Raw genomic sequence first — 17,528 nt, forward strand, 5'->3', positions numbered from 1 at the left:
TGATGCAACTCAGTAAATGTGCAGAATTGGAGCACGCTTTTCTGCAGTTACAGTCGGTTCATTGTCAGGGTGGCCGAGTGGTTTAAGGTGCCAAACTCAAAGACTGTAACCCTTACCTTACCAAAGGTTGGTGTATTCTGGGACGTGGGTGCCAAGCCCACTTCTAGCGGCGTGGTTTCCAATCCCACTTCTGACATTTACTTTTTATCCACACAAATGCGGCCAGCGTGCAAAAAGCATGCACAACTGGCCTTCAATTTTCAAGTGGTGACATCAAACTCTTCGATGGTATTGCCATTTGCCAACAAACTGAAGGCACCGCTCACAGTCCAACTACTTTTCCACACCAAAATGGCCCCATTGTGAAACAGGTGCCCATGCTTGTGCTGACAGAATGCAAGTGTTACGCAGGGAAAATTCTGGCAGCGGTGGGATTTGAACCCACGCCTCCGAAGAGACTGGAACCTGGATCCAGCGCCTTAGACCGCTCGGCCACGCTACCACTGGACGCAGCTTCTGTTCTGGAACGAGTGAACGTTGAGTGAAATGTGACTTTGCCATGCGGAAAATAATAATTAAGGCAATTAAAGTGGTAGACAGTGAACTCTCGAGAAACGATTTTGCAACATACCGGTCACAGGAACCTACGTATCCACAGGGCAACAACAGAAATTAGGTGCATGTTGGGACAAACCAGTTACAACATTCATTCAATATTTATTCCTATATCAACATCACTGACAAAAACAGATTATCTGGTCATGAACACATTGCTGTTTGTGGGATCGTGCTGTGTGCATACTGGCTGCGCCATTTCCCACATTACAACAGTGACTCACTTTAAAAATACTTCATTGGCTGTAAAGCGTTTTGGGACATGAAAGGCGCCAACACACTGCAGAAAATTTTACCCGATAGCTGGCAAAATGCGAGCTGTTGTGAGAAATACGTGTGTTGGTTGCATTGCAGGCATGATAAACTTAATGACTGGCGCTGCCTGTTAAGTGATGTCGTAACAATGTACGTGTTGTGTGATTGCACAGGAGGAAGGATTGTGATGCAACTCAGTAAATGTGCAGAATTGGAGTACGCTTTTCTGCAGTTACAGTCGGTTCATTATCAAAATAGCCGAGTGGTTTAAGGTGCCAAACTCAAAGACTGTAACCCTTACCTTACCAAAGGTTGGTGTATTCTGGGACGTGGGTGCCAAGCCCATTTCTAGCGGCGTGGTTTCCAATCCCACTTCTGACATTTACTTTTTATCCACACAAATGCGGCCAGCGTGCAAAAAGCATGCTCAACTGGCCTTCAATTTTCAAGTGGTGACATCAAACACTTCGATGGTATTGCCATTTGCCAACAAACTAAAGGCACCGCTCACAGTCCAACTACTTTTCCACACCAAAATGGCCCCATTGTGAAACAGGTGCCCATGCTTGTGCTGACAGAATGCAAGTGTTACGCAGGGAAAATTCTGGCAGCGGTGGGATTTGAACCCACGCCTCCGAAGAGACTGGAACCTGGATCCAGCGCCTTAGACCGCTCGGCCACGCTACCACTGGAAGCAGCTTCTGTTCTGGAACGAGTGACCGTTGAGTGTAATGTGACTTTGTTATGCGGAAAATAATAATTAAGGCAATTAAAGTGGTAGACAGTAAACTCTCGAGAAACGATTTTGCAACATACCGGTCACAGGCACCTACGTATCCACAGGACAACAACAGAAATTAGGTGCATGTTGGGACAAACCAGTTACAACATTCATTCAATATTTATTCCTATATCAACATCACTGACAAAAACAGATTATCTGGTCATGAACACATTGCTGTTTGTGGGATCGTGCTGTGTGCATCCTGGCTGCGCCATTTCCCACATTACAACAGTGACTCACTTTAAAAATACTTCATTGGCTGTAAAGCGTTTTGGGACATGAAAGGCGCCAACACACTGCAGAAAATTTTACCCGATAGCTGGCAAAATGCGAGCTGTTGTGAGAAATACGTGTGTTGGTTGCATTGCAGGCATGATAAACTTAATGACTGGCGCTGCCTGTTAAGTGATGTCGTAACAATGTACGTGTTGTGTGATTGCACAGGAGGAAGGATTGTGATGCAACTCAGTAAATGTGCAGAATTGGAGCACGCTTTTCTGCAGTTACAGTCGGTTCATTGTCAGGGTGGCCGAGTGGTTTAAGGTGCCAAACTCAAAGACTGTAACCCTTACCTTACCAAAGGTTGGTGTATTCTGGGACGTGGGTGCCAAGCCCACTTCTAGCGGCGTGGTTTCCAATCCCACTTCTGACATTTACTTTTTATCCACACAAATGCGGCCAGCGTGCAAAAAGCATGCACAACTGGCCTTCAATTTTCAAGTGGTGACATCAAACTCTTCGATGGTATTGCCATTTGCCAACAAACTGAAGGCACCGCTCACAGTCCAACTACTTTTCCACACCAAAATGGCCCCATTGTGAAACAGGTGCCCATGCTTGTGCTGACAGAATGCAAGTGTTACGCAGGGAAAATTCTGGCAGCGGTGGGATTTGAACCCACGCCTCCGAAGAGACTGGAACCTGGATCCAGCGCCTTAGACCGCTCGGCCACGCTACCACTGGACGCAGCTTCTGTTCTGGAACGAGTGAACGTTGAGTGAAATGTGACTTTGCCATGCGGAAAATAATAATTAAGGCAATTAAAGTGGTAGACAGTGAACTCTCGAGAAACGATTTTGCAACATACCGGTCACAGGAACCTACGTATCCACAGGGCAACAACAGAAATTAGGTGCATGTTGGGACAAACCAGTTACAACATTCATTCAATATTTATTCCTATATCAACATCACTGACAAAAACAGATTATCTGGTCATGAACACATTGCTGTTTGTGGGATCGTGCTGTGTGCATACTGGTTGCGCCATTTCCCACATTACAACAGTGACTCACTTTAAAAATACTTCATTGGCTGTAAAGCGTTTTGGGACATGAAAGGCGCCAACACACTGCAGAAAATTTTACCCGATAGCTGGCAAAATGCGAGCTGTTGTGAGAAATACGTGTGTTGGTTGCATTGCAGGCATGATAAACTTAATGACTGGCGCTGCCTGTTAAGTGATGTCGTAACAATGTACGTGTTGTGTGATTGCACAGGAGGAAGGATTGTGATGCAACTCAGTAAATGTGCAGAATTGGAGTACGCTTTTCTGCAGTTACAGTCGGTTCATTATCAAAATAGCCGAGTGGTTTAAGGTGCCAAACTCAAAGACTGTAACCCTTACCTTACCAAAGGTTGGTGTATTCTGGGACGTGGGTGCCAAGCCCATTTCTAGCGGCGTGGTTTCCAATCCCACTTCTGACATTTACTTTTTATCCACACAAATGCGGCCAGCGTGCAAAAAGCATGCTCAACTGGCCTTCAATTTTCAAGTGGTGACATCAAACACTTCGATGGTATTGCCATTTGCCAACAAACTAAAGGCACCGCTCACAGTCCAACTACTTTTCCACACCAAAATGGCCCCATTGTGAAACAGGTGCCCATGCTTGTGCTGACAGAATGCAAGTGTTACGCAGGGAAAATTCTGGCAGCGGTGGGATTTGAACCCACGCCTCCGAAGAGACTGGATCCTGGATCCAGCGCCTTAGACCGCTCGGCCACGCTACCACTGGAAGCAGCTTCTGTTCTGGAACGAGTGACCGTTGAGTGTAATGTGACTTTGTTATGCGGAAAATAATAATTAAGGCAATTAAAGTGGTAGACAGTGAACTCTCGAGAAACGATTTTGCAACATACCGGTCACAGGAACCTACGTATCCACAGGGCAACAACAGAAATTAGGTGCATGTTGGGACAAACCAGTTACAACATTCATTCAATATTTATTCCTATATCAACATCACTGACAAAAACAGATTATCTGGTCATGAACACATTGCTGTTTGTGGGATCGTGCTGTGTGCATACTGGCTGCGCCATTTCCCACATTACAACAGTGACTCACTTTAAAAATACTTCATTGGCTGTAAAGCGTTTTGGGACATGAAAGGCGCCAACACACTGCAGAAAATTTTACCCGATAGCTGGCAAAATGCGAGCTGTTGTGAGAAATACGTGTGTTGGTTGCATTGCAGGCATGATAAACTTAATGATTGGCGCTGCCTGTTAAGTGATGTCGTAACAATGTACGTGTTGTGTGATTGCACAGGAGGAAGGATTGTGATGCAACTCAGTAAATGTGCAGAATTGGAGTACGCTTTTCTGCAGTTACAGTCGGTTCATTATCAAAATAGCCGAGTGGTTTAAGGTGCCAAACTCAAAGACTGTAACCCTTACCTTACCAAAGGTTGGTGTATTCTGGGACGTGGGTGCCAAGCCCACTTCTAGCGGCGTGGTTTCCAATCCCACTTCTGACATTTACTTTTTATCCACACAAATGCGGCCAGCGTGCAAAAAGCATGCTCAACTGGCCTTCAATTTTCAAGTGGTGACATCAAACACTTCGATGGTATTGCCATTTGCCAACAAACTAAAGGCACCGCTCACAGTCCAACTACTTTTCCACACCAAAATGGCCCCATTGTGAAACAGGTGCCCATGCTTGTGCTGACAGAATGCAAGTGTTACGCAGGGAAAATTCTGGCAGCGGTGGGATTTGAACCCACGCCTCCAAAGAGACTGGAACCTGGATCCAGCGCCTTAGACCGCTCGGCCACGCTACCACTGGAAGCAGCTTCTGTTCTGGAACGAGTGACCGTTGAGTGTAATGTGACTTTGTTATGCGGAAAATAATAATTAAGGCAATTAAAGTGGTAGACAGTGAACTCTCGAGAAACGATTTTGCAACATACCGGTCACAGGAACCTACGTATCCACAGGGCAACAACAGAAATTAGGTGCATGTTGGGACAAACCAGTTACAACATTCATTCAATATTTATTCCTATATCAACATCACTGACAAAAACAGATTATCTGGTCATGAACACATTGCTGTTTGTGGGATCGTGCTGTGTGCATACTGGCTGCGCCATTTCCCACATTACAACAGTGACTCACTTTAAAAATACTTCATTGGCTGTAAAGCGTTTTGGGACATGAAAGGCGCCAACACACTGCAGAAAACTTTACCCGATAGCTGGCAAAATGCGAGCTGTTGTGAGAAATACGTGTGTTGGTTGCATTGCAGGCATGATAAACTTAATGACTGGCGCTGCCTGTTAAGTGATGTCGTAACAATGTACGTGTTGTGTGATTGCACAGGAGGAAGGATTGTGATGCAACTCAGTAAATGTGCAGAATTGGAGCACGCTTTTCTGCAGTTACAGTCGGTTCATTGTCAGGGTGGCCGAGTGGTTTAAGGTGCCAAACTCAAAGACTGTAACCCTTACCTTACCAAAGGTTGGTGTATTCTGGGACGTGGGTGCCAAGCCCACTTCTAGCGGCGTGGTTTCCAATCCCACTTCTGACATTTACTTTTTATCCACACAAATGCGGCCAGCGTGCAAAAAGCATGCTCAACTGGCCTTCAATTTTCAAGTGGTGACATCAAACACTTCGATGGTATTGCCATTTGCCAACAAACTAAAGGCACCGCTCACAGTCCAACTACTTTTCCACACCAAAATGGCCCCATTGTGAAACAGGTGCCCATGCTTGTGCTGACAGAATGCAAGTGTTACGCAGGGAAAATTCTGGCAGCGGTGGGATTTGAACCCACGCCTCCGAAGAGACTGGAACCTGGATCCAGCGCCTTAGACCGCTCGGCCACGCTACCACTGGAAGCAGCTTCTGTTCTGGAACGAGTGACCGTTGAGTGTAATGTGACTTTGTTATGCGGAAAATAATAATTAAGGCAATTAAAGTGGTAGACAGTGAACTCTCGAGAAACGATTTTGCAACATACCGGTCACAGGAACCTACGTATCCACAGGGCAACAACAGAAATTAGGTGCATGTTGGGACAGACCAGTTACAACATTCATTCAATATTTATTCCTATATCAACATCACTGACAAAAACAGATTATCTGGTCATGAACACATTGCTGTTTGTGGGATCGTGCTGTGTGCATACTGGCTGCGCCATTTCCCACATTACAACAGTGACTCACTTTAAAAATACTTCATTGGCTGTAAAGCGTTTTGGGACATGAAAGGCGCCAACACACTGCAGAAAATTTTACCCGATAGCTGGCAAAATGCGAGCTGTTGTGAGAAATACGTGTGTTGGTTGCATTGCAGGCATGATAAACTTAATGACTGGCGCTGCCTGTTAAGTGATGTCGTAACAATGTACGTGTTGTGTGATTGCACAGGAGGAAGGATTGTGATGCAACTCAGTAAATGTGCAGAATTGGAGTACGCTTTTCTGCAGTTACAGTCGGTTCATTATCAAAATAGCCGAGTGGTTTAAGGTGCCAAACTCAAAGACTGTAACCCTTACCTTACCAAAGGTTGGTGTATTCTGGGACGTGGGTGCCAAGCCCACTTCTAGCGGCGTGGTTTCCAATCCCACTTCTGACATTTACTTTTCATCCACACAAATGCGGCCAGCGTGCAAAAAGCATGCTCAACTGGCCTTCAATTTTCAAGTGGTGACATCAAACTCTTCGATGGTATTGCCATTTGCCAACAAACGAAAGGCACCGCTCACAGTCCAACTACTTTTCCACACCAAAATGGCCCCATTATGAAACAGGTGCCCATGCTTGTGCTGACAGAATGCAAGTGTTACGCAGGGAAAATTCTGGCAGCGGTGGGATTTGAACCCACGCCTCCGAAGAGACTGGAACCTGGATCCAGCGCCTTAGACCGCTCGGCCACGCTACCACTGGAAGCAGCTTCTGTTCTGGAACGAGTGACCGTTGAGTGTAATGTGACTTTGTTATGCGGAAAATAATAATTAAGGCAATTAAAGTGGTAGACAGTAAACTCTCGAGAAACGATTTTGCAACATACCGGTCACAGGCACCTACGTATCCACAGGACAACAACAGAAATTAGGTGCATGTTGGGACAAACCAGTTACAACATTCATTCAATATTTATTCCTATATCAACATCACTGACAAAAACAGATTATCTGGTCATGAACACATTGCTGTTTGTGGGATCGTGCTGTGTGCATCCTGGCTGCGCCATTTCCCACATTACAACAGTGACTCACTTTAAAAATACTTCATTGGCTGTAAAGCGTTTTGGGACATGAAAGGCGCCAACACACTGCAGAAAATTTTACCCGATAGCTGGCAAAATGCGAGCTGTTGTGAGAAATACGTGTGTTGGTTGCATTGCAGGCATGATAAACTTAATGACTGGCGCTGCCTGTTAAGTGATGTCGTAACAATGTACGTGTTGTGTGATTGCACAGGAGGAAGGATTGTGATGCAACTCAGTAAATGTGCAGAATTGGAGCACGCTTTTCTGCAGTTACAGTCGGTTCATTGTCAGGGTGGCCGAGTGGTTTAAGGTGCCAAACTCAAAGACTGTAACCCTTACCTTACCAAAGGTTGGTGTATTCTGGGACGTGGGTGCCAAGCCCACTTCTAGCGGCGTGGTTTCCAATCCCACTTCTGACATTTACTTTTTATCCACACAAATGCGGCCAGCGTGCAAAAAGCATGCACAACTGGCCTTCAATTTTCAAGTGGTGACATCAAACTCTTCGATGGTATTGCCATTTGCCAACAAACTGAAGGCACCGCTCACAGTCCAACTACTTTTCCACACCAAAATGGCCCCATTGTGAAACAGGTGCCCATGCTTGTGCTGACAGAATGCAAGTGTTACGCAGGGAAAATTCTGGCAGCGGTGGGATTTGAACCCACGCCTCCGAAGAGACTGGAACCTGGATCCAGCGCCTTAGACCGCTCGGCCACGCTACCACTGGACGCAGCTTCTGTTCTGGAACGAGTGAACGTTGAGTGAAATGTGACTTTGCCATGCGGAAAATAATAATTAAGGCAATTAAAGTGGTAGACAGTGAACTCTCGAGAAACGATTTTGCAACATACCGGTCACAGGAACCTACGTATCCACAGGGCAACAACAGAAATTAGGTGCATGTTGGGACAAACCAGTTACAACATTCATTCAATATTTATTCCTATATCAACATCACTGACAAAAACAGATTATCTGGTCATGAACACATTGCTGTTTGTGGGATCGTGCTGTGTGCATACTGGCTGCGCCATTTCCCACATTACAACAGTGACTCACTTTAAAAATACTTCATTGGCTGTAAAGCGTTTTGGGACATGAAAGGCGCCAACACACTGCAGAAAACTTTACCCGATAGCTGGCAAAATGCGAGCTGTTGTGAGAAATACGTGTGTTGGTTGCATTGCAGGCATGATAAACTTAATGACTGGCGCTGCCTGTTAAGTGATGTCGTAACAATGTACGTGTTGTGTGATTGCACAGGAGGAAGGATTGTGATGCAACTCAGTAAATGTGCAGAATTGGAGCACGCTTTTCTGCAGTTACAGTCGGTTCATTGTCAGGGTGGCCGAGTGGTTTAAGGTGCCAAACTCAAAGACTGTAACCCTTACCTTACCAAAGGTTGGTGTATTCTGGGACGTGGGTGCCAAGCCCACTTCTAGCGGCGTGGTTTCCAATCCCACTTCTGACATTTACTTTTTATCCACACAAATGCGGCCAGCGTGCAAAAAGCATGCTCAACTGGCCTTCAATTTTCAAGTGGTGACATCAAACACTTCGATGGTATTGCCATTTGCCAACAAACTAAAGGCACCGCTCACAGTCCAACTACTTTTCCACACCAAAATGGCCCCATTGTGAAACAGGTGCCCATGCTTGTGCTGACAGAATGCAAGTGTTACGCAGGGAAAATTCTGGCAGCGGTGGGATTTGAACCCACGCCTCCGAAGAGACTGGAACCTGGATCCAGCGCCTTAGACCGCTCGGCCACGCTACCACTGGAAGCAGCTTCTGTTCTGGAACGAGTGACCGTTGAGTGTAATGTGACTTTGTTATGCGGAAAATAATAATTAAGGCAATTAAAGTGGTAGACAGTGAACTCTCGAGAAACGATTTTGCAACATACCGGTCACAGGAACCTACGTATCCACAGGGCAACAACAGAAATTAGGTGCATGTTGGGACAAACCAGTTACAACATTCATTCAATATTTATTCCTATATCAACATCACTGACAAAAACAGATTATCTGGTCATGAACACATTGCTGTTTGTGGGATCGTGCTGTGTGCATACTGGCTGCGCCATTTCCCACATTACAACAGTGACTCACTTTAAAAATACTTCATTGGCTGTAAAGCGTTTTGGGACATGAAAGGCGCCAACACACTGCAGAAAATTTTACCCGATAGCTGGCAAAATGCGAGCTGTTGTGAGAAATACGTGTGTTGGTTGCATTGCAGGCATGATAAACTTAATGACTGGCGCTGCCTGTTAAGTGATGTCGTAACAATGTACGTGTTGTGTGATTGCACAGGAGGAAGGATTGTGATGCAACTCAGTAAATGTGCAGAATTGGAGTACGCTTTTCTGCAGTTACAGTCGGTTCATTATCAAAATAGCCGAGTGGTTTAAGGTGCCAAACTCAAAGACTGTAACCCTTACCTTACCAAAGGTTGGTGTATTCTGGGACGTGGGTGCCAAGCCCACTTCTAGCGGCGTGGTTTCCAATCCCACTTCTGACATTTACTTTTTATCCACACAAATGCGGCCAGCGTGCAAAAAGCATGCTCAACTGGCCTTCAATTTTCAAGTGGTGACATCAAACTCTTCGATGGTATTGCCATTTGCCAACAAACGAAAGGCACCGCTCACAGTCCAACTACTTTTCCACACCAAAATGGCCCCATTATGAAACAGGTGCCCATGCTTGTGCTGACAGAATGCAAGTGTTACGCAGGGAAAATTCTGGCAGCGGTGGGATTTGAACCCACGCCTCCGAAGAGACTGGAACCTGGATCCAGCGCCTTAGACCGCTCGGCCACGCTACCACTGGAAGCAGCTTCTGTTCTGGAACGAGTGACCGTTGAGTGTAATGTGACTTTGTTATGCGGAAAATAATAATTAAGGCAATTAAAGTGGTAGACAGTAAACTCTCGAGAAACGATTTTGCAACATACCGGTCACAGGCACCTACGTATCCACAGGGCAACAACAGAAATTAGGTGCATGTTGGGACAAACCAGTTACAACATTCATTCAATATTTATTCCTATATCAACATCACTGACAAAAACAGATTATCTGGTCATGAACACATTGCTGTTTGTGGGATCGTGCTGTGTGCATCCTGGCTGCGCCATTTCCCACATTACAACAGTGACTCACTTTAAAAATACTTCATTGGCTGTAAAGCGTTTTGGGACATGAAAGGCGCCAACACACTGCAGAAAATTTTACCCGATAGCTGGCAAAATGCGAGCTGTTGTGAGAAATACGTGTGTTGGTTGCATTGCAGGCATGATAAACTTAATGACTGGCGCTGCCTGTTAAGTGATGTCGTAACAATGTACGTGTTGTGTGATTGCACAGGAGGAAGGATTGTGATGCAACTCAGTAAATGTGCAGAATTGGAGCACGCTTTTCTGCAGTTACAGTCGGTTCATTGTCAGGGTGGCCGAGTGGTTTAAGGTGCCAAACTCAAAGACTGTAACCCTTACCTTACCAAAGGTTGGTGTATTCTGGGACGTGGGTGCCAAGCCCACTTCTAGCGGCGTGGTTTCCAATCCCACTTCTGACATTTACTTTTTATCCACACAAATGCGGCCAGCGTGCAAAAAGCATGCTCAACTGGCCTTCAATTTTCAAGTGGTGACATCAAACTCTTCGATGGTATTGCCATTTGCCAACAAACGAAAGGCACCGCTCACAGTCCAACTACTTTTCCACACCAAAATGGCCCCATTGTGAAACAGGTGCCCATGCTTGTGCTGACAGAATGCAAGTGTTACGCAGGGAAAATTCTGGCAGCGGTGGGATTTGAACCCACGCCTCCGAAGAGACTGGAACCTGGATCCAGCGCCTTAGACCGCTCGGCCACGCTACCACTGGAAGCAGCTTCTGTTCTGGAACGAGTGACCGTTGAGTGTAATGTGACTTTGTTATGCGGAAAATAATAATTAAGGCAATTAAAGTGGTAGACAGTAAACTCTCGAGAAACGATTTTGCAACATACCGGTCACAGGCACCTACGTATCCACAGGGCAACAACAGAAATTAGGTGCATGTTGGGACAAACCAGTTACAACATTCATTCAATATTTATTCCTATATCAACATCACTGACAAAAACAGATTATCTGGTCATGAACACATTGCTGTTTGTGGGATCGTGCTGTGTGCATACTGGCTGCGCCATTTCCCACATTACAACAGTGACTCACTTTAAAAATACTTCATTGGCTGTAAAGCGTTTTGGGACATGAAAGGCGCCAACACACTGCAGAAAACTTTACCCGATAGCTGGCAAAATGCGAGCTGTTGTGAGAAATACGTGTGTTGGTTGCATTGCAGGCATGATAAACTTAATGACTGGCGCTGCCTGTTAAGTGATGTCGTAACAATGTACGTGTTGTGTGATTGCACAGGAGGAAGGATTGTGATGCAACTCAGTAAATGTGCAGAATTGGAGCACGCTTTTCTGCAGTTACAGTCGGTTCATTGTCAGGGTGGCCGAGTGGTTTAAGGTGCCAAACTCAAAGACTGTAACCCTTACCTTACCAAAGGTTGGTGTATTCTGGGACGTGGGTGCCAAGCCCACTTCTAGCGGCGTGGTTTCCAATCCCACTTCTGACATTTACTTTTTATCCACACAAATGCGGCCAGCGTGCAAAAAGCATGCTCAACTGGCCTTCAATTTTCAAGTGGTGACATCAAACACTTCGATGGTATTGCCATTTGCCAACAAACTAAAGGCACCGCTCACAGTCCAACTACTTTTCCACACCAAAATGGCCCCATTGTGAAACAGGTGCCCATGCTTGTGCTGACAGAATGCAAGTGTTACGCAGGGAAAATTCTGGCAGCGGTGGGATTTGAACCCACGCCTCCGAAGAGACTGGAACCTGGATCCAGCGCCTTAGACCGCTCGGCCACGCTACCACTGGACGCAGCTTCTGTTCTGGAACGAGTGAACGTTGAGTGAAATGTGACTTTGCCATGCGGAAAATAATAATTAAGGCAATTAAAGTGGTAGACAGTGAACTCTCGAGAAACGATTTTGCAACATACCGGTCACAGGAACCTACGTATCCACAGGGCAACAACAGAAATTAGGTGCATGTTGGGACAAACCAGTTACAACATTCATTCAATATTTATTCCTATATCAACATCACTGACAAAAACAGATTATCTGGTCATGAACACATTGCTGTTTGTGGGATCGTGCTGTGTGCATACTGGCTGCGCCATTTCCCACATTACAACAGTGACTCACTTTAAAAATACTTCATTGGCTGTAAAGCGTTTTGGGACATGAAAGGCGCCAACACACTGCAGAAAATTTTACCCGATAGCTGGCAAAATGCGAGCTGTTGTGAGAAATACGTGTGTTGGTTGCATTGCAGGCATGATAAACTTAATGACTGGCGCTGCCTGTTAAGTGATGTCGTAACAATGTACGTGTTGTGTGATTGCACAGGAGGAAGGATTGTGATGCAACTCAGTAAATGTGCAGAATTGGAGTACGCTTTTCTGCAGTTACAGTCGGTTCATTATCAAAATAGCCGAGTGGTTTAAGGTGCCAAACTCAAAGACTGTAACCCTTACCTTACCAAAGGTTGGTGTATTCTGGGACGTGGGTGCCAAGCCCATTTCTAGCGGCGTGGTTTCCAATCCCACTTCTGACATTTACTTTTTATCCACACAAATGCGGCCAGCGTGCAAAAAGCATGCTCAACTGGCCTTCAATTTTCAAGTGGTGACATCAAACACTTCGATGGTATTGCCATTTGCCAACAAACTAAAGGCACCGCTCACAGTCCAACTACTTTTCCACACCAAAATGGCCCCATTGTGAAACAGGTGCCCATGCTTGTGCTGACAGAATGCAAGTGTTACGCAGGGAAAATTCTGGCAGCGGTGGGATTTGAACCCACGCCTCCGAAGAGACTGGATCCTGGATCCAGCGCCTTAGACTGCTCGGCCACGCTACCACTGGAAGCAGCTTCTGTTCTGGAACGAGTGACCGTTGAGTGTAATGTGACTTTGTTATGCGGAAAATAATAATTAAGGCAATTAAAGTGGTAGACAGTGAACTCTCGAGAAACGATTTTGCAACATACCGGTCACAGGAACCTACGTATCCACAGGGCAACAACAGAAATTAGGTGCATGTTGGGACAAACCAGTTACAACATTCATTCAATATTTATTCCTATATCAACATCACTGACAAAAACAGATTATCTGGTCATGAACACATTGCTGTTTGTGGGATCGTGCTGTGTGCATACTGGCTGCGCCATTTCCCACATTACAACAGTGACTCACTTTAAAAATACTTCATTGGCTGTAAAGCGTTTTGGGACATGAAAGGCGCCAACACACTGCAGAAAATTTTACCCGATAGCTGGCAAAATGCGAGCTGTTGTGAGAAATACGTGTGTTGGTTGCATTGCAGGCATGATAAACTTAATGACTGGCGCTGCCTGTTAAGTGATGTCGTAACAATGTACGTGTTGTGTGATTGCACAGGAGGAAGGATTGTGATGCAACTCAGTAAATGTGCAGAATTGGAGCACGCTTTTCTGCAGTTACAGTCGGTTCATTGTCAGGGTGGCCGAGTGGTTTAAGGTGCCAAACTCAAAGACTGTAACCCTTACCTTACCAAAGGTTGGTGTATTCTGGGACGTGGGTGCCAAGCCCACTTCTAGCGGCGTGGTTTCCAATCCCACTTCTGACATTTACTTTTTATCCACACAAATGCGGCCAGCGTGCAAAAAGCATGCTCAACTGGCCTTCAATTTTCAAGTGGTGACATCAAACACTTCGATGGTATTGCCATTTGCCAACAAACTAAAGGCACCGCTCACAGTCCAACTACTTTTCCACACCAAAATGGCCCCATTGTGAAACAGGTGCCCATGCTTGTGCTGACAGAATGCAAGTGTTACGCAGGGAAAATTCTGGCAGCGGTGGGATTTGAACCCACGCCTCCGAAGAGACTGGAACCTGGATCCAGCGCCTTAGACCGCTCGGCCACGCTACCACTGGAAGCAGCTTCTGTTCTGGAACGAGTGACCGTTGAGTGTAATGTGACTTTGTTATGCGGAAAATAATAATTAAGGCAATTAAAGTGGTAGACAGTGAACTCTCGAGAAACGATTTTGCAACATACCGGTCACAGGAACCTACGTATCCACAGGGCAACAACAGAAATTAGGTGCATGTTGGGACAAACCAGTTACAACATTCATTCAATATTTATTCCTATATCAACATCACTGACAAAAACAGATTATCTGGTCATGAACACATTGCTGTTTGTGGGATCGTGCTGTGTGCATCCTGGCTGCGCCATTTCCCACATTACAACAGTGACTCACTTTAAAAATACTTCATTGGCTGTAAAGCGTTTTGGGACATGAAAGGCGCCAACACACTGCAGAAAATTTTACCCGATAGCTGGCAAAATGCGAGCTGTTGTGAGAAATACGTGTGTTGGTTGCATTGCAGGCATGATAAACTTAATGACTGGCGCTGCCTGTTAAGTGATGTCGTAACAATGTACGTGTTGTGTGATTGCACAGGAGGAAGGATTGTGATGCAACTCAGTAAATGTGCAGAATTGGAGTACGCTTTTCTGCAGTTACAGTCGGTTCATTATCAAAATAGCCGAGTGGTTTAAGGTGCCAAACTCAAAGACTGTAACCCTTACCTTACCAAAGGTTGGTGTATTCTGGGACGTGGGTGCCAAGCCCACTTCTAGCGGCGTGGTTTCCAATCCCACTTCTGACATTTACTTTTTATCCACACAAATGCGGCCAGCGTGCAAAAAGCATGCTCAACTGGCCTTCAATTTTCAAGTGGTGACATCAAACACTTCGATGGTATTGCCATTTGCCAACAAACTAAAGGCACCGCTCACAGTCCAACTACTTTTCCACACCAAAATGGCCCCATTGTGAAACAGGTGCCCATGCTTGTGCTGACAGAATGCAAGTGTTACGCAGGGAAAATTCTGGCAGCGGTGGGATTTGAACCCACGCCTCCGAAGAGACTGGAACCTGGATCCAGCGCCTTAGACCGCTCGGCCACGCTACCACTGGAAGCAGCTTCTGTTCTGGAACGAGTGACCGTTGAGTGTAATGTGACTTTGTTATGCGGAAAATAATAATTAAGGCAATTAAAGTGGTAGACAGTGAACTCTCGAGAAACGATTTTGCAACATACCGGTCACAGGAACCTACGTATCCACAGGGCAACAACAGAAATTAGGTGCATGTTGGGACAAACCAGTTACAACATTCATTCAATATTTATTCCTATATCAACATCACTGACAAAAACAGATTATCTGGTCATGAACACATTGCTGTTTGTGGGATCGTGCTGTGTGCATACTGGCTGCGCCATTTCCCACATTACAACAGTGACTCACTTTAAAAATACTTCATTGGCTGTAAAGCGTTTTGGGACATGAAAGGCGCCAACACACTGCAGAAAATTTTACCCGATAGCTGGCAAAATGCGAGCTGTTGTGAGAAATACGTGTGTTGGTTGCATTGCAGGCATGATAAACTTAATGACTGGCGCTGCCTGTTAAGTGATGTCGTAACAATGTACGTGTTGTGTGATTGCACAGGAGGAAGGATTGTGATGCAACTCAGTAAATGTGCAGAATTGGAGTACGCTTTTCTGCAGTTACAGTCGGTTCATTATCAAAATAGCCGAGTGGTTTAAGGTGCCAAACTCAAAGACTGTAACCCTTACCTTACCAAAGGTTGGTGTATTCTGGGACGTGGGTGCCAAGCCCATTTCTAGCGGCGTGGTTTCCAATCCCACTTCTGACATTTACTTTTTATCCACACAAATGCGGCCAGCGTGCAAAAAGCATGCTCAACTGGCCTTCAATTTTCAAGTGGTGACATCAAACACTTCGATGGTATTGCCATTTGCCAACAAACTAAAGGCACCGCTCACAGTCCAACTACTTTTCCACACCAAAATGGCCCCATTGTGAAACAGGTGCCCATGCTTGTGCTGACAGAATGCAAGTGTTACGCAGGGAAAATTCTGGCAGCGGTGGGATTTGAACCCACGCCTCCGAAGAGACTGGATCCTGGATCCAGCGCCTTAGACCGCTCGGCCACGCTACCACTGGAAGCAGCTTCTGTTCTGGAACGAGTGACCGTTGAGTGTAATGTGACTTTGTTATGCGGAAAATAATAATTAAGGCAATTAAAGTGGTAGACAGTGAACTCTCGAGAAACGATTTTGCAACATACCGGTCACAGGAACCTACGTATCCACAGGGCAACAACAGAAATTAGGTGCATGTTGGGACAAACCAGTTACAACATTCATTCAATATTTATTCCTATATCAACATCACTGACAAAAACAGATTATCTGGTCATGAACACATTGCTGTTTGTGGGATCGTGCTGTGTGCATACTGGCTGCGCCATTTCCCACATTACAACAGTGACTCACTTTAAAAATACTTCATTGGCTGTAAAGCGTTTTGGGACATGAAAGGCGCCAACACACTGCAGAAAATTTTACCCGATAGCTGGCAAAATGCGAGCTGTTGTGAGAAATACGTGTGTTGGTTGCATTGCAGGCATGATAAACTTAATGATTGGCGCTGCCTGTTAAGTGATGTCGTAACAATGTACGTGTTGTGTGATTGCACAGGAGGAAGGATTGTGATGCAACTCAGTAAATGTGCAGAATTGGAGTACGCTTTTCTGCAGTTACAGTCGGTTCATTATCAAAATAGCCGAGTGGTTTAAGGTGCCAAACTCAAAGACTGTAACCCTTACCTTACCAAAGGTTGGTGTATTCTGGGACGTGGGTGCCAAGCCCACTTCTAGCGGCGTGGTTTCCAATCCCACTTCTGACATTTACTTTTTATCCACACAAATGCGGCCAGCGTGCAAAAAGCATGCTCAACTGGCCTTCAATTTTCAAGTGGTGACATCAAACTCTTCGATGGTATTGCCATTTGCCAACAAACGAAAGGCACCGCTCACAGTCCAACTACTTTTCCACACCAAAATGGCCCCATTGTGAAACAGGTGCCCATGCTTGTGCTGACAGAATGCAAGTGTTACGCAGGGAAAATTCTGGCAGCGGTGGGATTTGAACCCACGCCTCCGAAGAGACTGGAACCTGGATCCAGCGCCTTAGACCGCTCGGCCACGCTACCACTGGAAGCAGCTTCTGTTCTGGAACGAGTGACCGTTGAGTGTAATGTGACTTTGTTATGCGGAAAATAATAATTAAGGCAATTAAAGTGGTAGACAGTAAACTCTCGAGAAACGATTTTGCAACATACCGGTCACAGGCACCTAC

At 45.6% G+C, this 17,528-nt stretch overlaps 17 non-coding genes across 17 annotated transcripts; all 17 read right to left on the reverse strand.

Annotated features, from left to right (window-relative positions):
- Positions 1–420: 420 nt before the first annotated feature.
- Positions 421–502, reverse strand: trnal-cag (transfer RNA leucine (anticodon CAG)). The gene has a single exon. It is a non-coding gene; the product is annotated as a tRNA-Leu (tRNA).
- A 973-nt stretch (positions 503–1,475) lies between these two features.
- Positions 1,476–1,557, reverse strand: trnal-cag (transfer RNA leucine (anticodon CAG)). Its single transcript has one exon. It is a non-coding gene; the product is annotated as a tRNA-Leu (tRNA).
- A 973-nt stretch (positions 1,558–2,530) lies between these two features.
- trnal-cag (transfer RNA leucine (anticodon CAG)) lies at positions 2,531–2,612 on the reverse strand. Its single transcript has one exon. It is a non-coding gene; the product is annotated as a tRNA-Leu (tRNA).
- A 973-nt stretch (positions 2,613–3,585) lies between these two features.
- trnal-cag (transfer RNA leucine (anticodon CAG)) lies at positions 3,586–3,667 on the reverse strand. Its single transcript has one exon. It is a non-coding gene; the product is annotated as a tRNA-Leu (tRNA).
- A 973-nt stretch (positions 3,668–4,640) lies between these two features.
- trnal-cag (transfer RNA leucine (anticodon CAG)) lies at positions 4,641–4,722 on the reverse strand. The gene has a single exon. It is a non-coding gene; the product is annotated as a tRNA-Leu (tRNA).
- Positions 4,723–5,695: 973 nt separating this feature from the next.
- On the reverse strand, positions 5,696–5,777 carry trnal-cag (transfer RNA leucine (anticodon CAG)). Its single transcript has one exon. It is a non-coding gene; the product is annotated as a tRNA-Leu (tRNA).
- A 973-nt stretch (positions 5,778–6,750) lies between these two features.
- trnal-cag (transfer RNA leucine (anticodon CAG)) lies at positions 6,751–6,832 on the reverse strand. The gene has a single exon. It is a non-coding gene; the product is annotated as a tRNA-Leu (tRNA).
- A 973-nt stretch (positions 6,833–7,805) lies between these two features.
- On the reverse strand, positions 7,806–7,887 carry trnal-cag (transfer RNA leucine (anticodon CAG)). Its single transcript has one exon. It is a non-coding gene; the product is annotated as a tRNA-Leu (tRNA).
- A 973-nt stretch (positions 7,888–8,860) lies between these two features.
- Positions 8,861–8,942, reverse strand: trnal-cag (transfer RNA leucine (anticodon CAG)). The gene has a single exon. It is a non-coding gene; the product is annotated as a tRNA-Leu (tRNA).
- A 973-nt stretch (positions 8,943–9,915) lies between these two features.
- Positions 9,916–9,997, reverse strand: trnal-cag (transfer RNA leucine (anticodon CAG)). The gene has a single exon. It is a non-coding gene; the product is annotated as a tRNA-Leu (tRNA).
- Positions 9,998–10,970: 973 nt separating this feature from the next.
- Positions 10,971–11,052, reverse strand: trnal-cag (transfer RNA leucine (anticodon CAG)). The gene has a single exon. It is a non-coding gene; the product is annotated as a tRNA-Leu (tRNA).
- A 973-nt stretch (positions 11,053–12,025) lies between these two features.
- Positions 12,026–12,107, reverse strand: trnal-cag (transfer RNA leucine (anticodon CAG)). Its single transcript has one exon. It is a non-coding gene; the product is annotated as a tRNA-Leu (tRNA).
- Positions 12,108–13,080: 973 nt separating this feature from the next.
- Positions 13,081–13,162, reverse strand: trnal-cag (transfer RNA leucine (anticodon CAG)). The gene has a single exon. It is a non-coding gene; the product is annotated as a tRNA-Leu (tRNA).
- Positions 13,163–14,135: 973 nt separating this feature from the next.
- trnal-cag (transfer RNA leucine (anticodon CAG)) lies at positions 14,136–14,217 on the reverse strand. The gene has a single exon. It is a non-coding gene; the product is annotated as a tRNA-Leu (tRNA).
- A 973-nt stretch (positions 14,218–15,190) lies between these two features.
- On the reverse strand, positions 15,191–15,272 carry trnal-cag (transfer RNA leucine (anticodon CAG)). Its single transcript has one exon. It is a non-coding gene; the product is annotated as a tRNA-Leu (tRNA).
- Positions 15,273–16,245: 973 nt separating this feature from the next.
- trnal-cag (transfer RNA leucine (anticodon CAG)) lies at positions 16,246–16,327 on the reverse strand. The gene has a single exon. It is a non-coding gene; the product is annotated as a tRNA-Leu (tRNA).
- Positions 16,328–17,300: 973 nt separating this feature from the next.
- On the reverse strand, positions 17,301–17,382 carry trnal-cag (transfer RNA leucine (anticodon CAG)). The gene has a single exon. It is a non-coding gene; the product is annotated as a tRNA-Leu (tRNA).
- Between the last annotated feature and the right edge of the window lie 146 nt (positions 17,383–17,528).

The sequence above is a fragment of the Pristiophorus japonicus genome, chromosome 8, assembly GCF_044704955.1.
Source record: "Pristiophorus japonicus isolate sPriJap1 chromosome 8, sPriJap1.hap1, whole genome shotgun sequence".
Classification (NCBI taxonomy): Eukaryota; Metazoa; Chordata; class Chondrichthyes; family Pristiophoridae; genus Pristiophorus; species Pristiophorus japonicus.